At 37.5% G+C, this 2,717-nt stretch overlaps 1 long non-coding RNA gene across 2 annotated transcripts; it reads left to right on the forward strand.

Moving 5' to 3' along the window:
* Positions 1 to 397: 397 nt before the first annotated feature.
* On the forward strand, positions 398 to 1,296 carry LOC113564504. Of its 2 annotated transcripts, none has more exons than XR_003408049.1 (4): positions 398 to 733; positions 793 to 867; positions 931 to 1,125; positions 1,179 to 1,296. It is a non-coding gene; the product is annotated as an uncharacterized LOC113564504 (long non-coding RNA). The 2 variants fall into 2 exon arrangements; XR_003408048.1 differs by having other exon boundaries at positions 399 to 733; positions 927 to 1,125.
* The last annotated feature ends 1,421 nt before the right edge of the window (positions 1,297 to 2,717 follow it).

The following is a 2,717-nucleotide window of genomic DNA, read 5'->3' on the forward strand; positions in this document are numbered from 1 at the left end:
TATTTAAAGCTATTATGATGCCCCTTACTCGCAGCGTAAAAGAGTATACTAGATTCGTTGAAAAGTATGCAAAAGTATAAAAGTATATATCCTTGATCAGGATCAGTAGCCCAATCGATCTGGCCATGTCCGTATGAACGCTTCGATCTCAGGAACTGAAAAAGCTAGAATGTTGAGCACAACGCTGCCACGCCCACACGTTTGAAAAATGCTGTGATATTTTGAATTTTTTGTATATATCTTGTAAATCTCTATAACTCTGCCAACGTGCACAAACCGCCCAAAACTGTCACGCCTGTCATGTCAAATATCAAATCTAGTAAGCATTGATAAAACGAAATATTTGTGATCAAACTATCCATGCTTTTTACTGTCACTTTCAAATTCCTACCTAAGCTCGTCGAACACAGCAGAATTCAGTCAACACACAGATCTCCTAGAGTGAACAAGTAAAAATTCTAAAAAAAAACAATCAAATATTTTCGGATCATTTTTGGTGAACATATCTCGTTTTGTTCAATTCAGTGTTTAGTATTTTAGTTTTAGTTAGGCTTAAGCATAAAGTATCAAGCATTGTTGTGGAGCAGTTTCTTTAACGCATGACATGATATAGTTTATAATACAATAAACTAAAACACGTGAAACACACGAAATCGCTATATGCTGCTGCAACTGACTAATCGCAAAAGACACACACAAGTATACACTAAAACACAAAACTGGGTTGGTGTAAGTAAGTATATGTATATCGTAAACTCGGCGTAAATGAGTATATAATTTATTTTTATCTAGCAATTAACTAAGTAAACTGAATGTACACTACACGTATTGATGCATTGTTTTAAACACAAAACTGGGTTGGTGTAAGTAAGTACATATCGTAAGCTCGGCGTAAATAAAATATAATTAACACAATGTATTTTTAGCTAGTCATTAACTAACGAAACTAAATGTACACTACAAATATTGATGCATTGCTTTAACACAAAAGAAGACTAGAACGCAAATTCGCAGTTCAAATTTTGGAAGCTCAAACGAAAATTCATGGAAGAGCAAGGGAAAATTTGGCGGTGGAATGCAGCTAAATGCCAGAGATGAACTGCCCATTGATCATCAAGAAATATGGTGAGTTGTCAATATATATCGTACACATAATAATATTATTATCTTCATTTCAGAAAAAGCCCGACGCCAGCCAAAATCGGGAGTAAATCAAAAAGCTGCATCACCACAACTTCGACCTACCAAGTTTGCTTTTCGTATGCGGCCCTATTTGTAGAAAACAAAAATACACTTGCCCAACAAGCAGAAACTTCCTTTCGTCTGTATACTGGGTATAAATGCCAGGATTTACGCTGTCATAATTTCTAATACCCCCAGTGGCCAAAAATGTATAGAGCTCCATAACCCTACTTTATTGGCATTATTAGCAAGGCAGTGTGTGTGTTAGCCAATAGTTTGCAATTAGATGGCGGGCAATAAAAATGGCAATCAACATGGTAATAATCGAGAAAAATCGTACCATGGCCATTGGGCGTATTTTATTTTCCCCTTATAGCAAATAATTGAGCGTGCCACGCCCACTATGTACTTGTTATCAACAACTGCGCACATTTCCCACCGCGGAAATCCATTCAAAAATTCGGTAGAAAGTAGCCCAAAAAGTGAGTTTCGTGTGCGCGTTGTAACGTACAAATTATGTAAACATCGTGGGTCGAGGGGGTGAAAAATTATGAACCTTAAGGCAGATTGAGGAGAGGTTTTTCTTTTTTTGGTCTTCGGTCTTTGGTTGGAGGTGGAGGGCGATAAAAAAAAACAGGGACAACTGCGGGCCCAGATGAAAAATTCGACCCTAGGCAATATTTACAATTAAAAAATTAACGTAAAACAGACCGAAGAAGGACCAAAAAATTGTTGGGGGTTGTGGCTACGGGGTTTGCTGATATACAAATTGGGGGAAAATTCGAGGAAAAACTGTGAGAAAGCCCTAAAATCAATAGGAAAAAACCTCAAGTGGAGTGAGCTGTGAAATATCTGACAATGCTAAGTTTTGCATACATACACTGCGACAAAAGCTGAAAGTTGCTGTTGGATTTCCAAGCCAACTTTAAATCCGTTATCACCACTTATTATTTATGACCTCTATAAATTAAAGGTTTATTTCAACTCTTACAGAGGCTATTAATTTACGTATAATAATCAATAAAAATCAAAACAGTTTGAGAAATACTATTATAAAATAAAACAATGCATCGTATCGATAGAAGGAAATGTTTGCTGTGCATTTATATGGATAAGAAAAAGTATGAATGTGGTTCCAGGGGATTTTCCGCGAGGCCTAATGGAAATTGTATTTATCTCGTTTGAAGTTTTTCTCGTTCCACCACCGAAAGTCGCGTCTCGCACCTTCGCCCCACACCACCCACTTTCCTCCGCCCACCCGGCGACACTTGGCCTCACCTTGTGCCCCCTCCCTCCTCTCCACCCACCCATTTCCCATCAAGAAGCCTCAAGCGTTTTTTATAAATTAACAAACGAAGGAGGCAGCAGCGTAAAAATGATCAGAAAAAAAGCATAAAAAAAGGCAAAAGCGAAATGAATATTTTTTTCCTGATAATTTCTATACCATTTTCATACTCAGTTTGCGGCTGTCATGAATGCAGGGGAAAATGTTTAAAATATCTTCATAGGTAGTTCGGTGGTGGATTGGGATATTC

The sequence above is a fragment of the Drosophila erecta genome, unplaced genomic scaffold (assembly GCF_003286155.1).
Source record: "Drosophila erecta strain 14021-0224.00,06,07 unplaced genomic scaffold, DereRS2 tig00000126-arrow-pilon, whole genome shotgun sequence".
NCBI classification, from domain to species: domain Eukaryota; kingdom Metazoa; phylum Arthropoda; class Insecta; order Diptera; family Drosophilidae; genus Drosophila; species Drosophila erecta.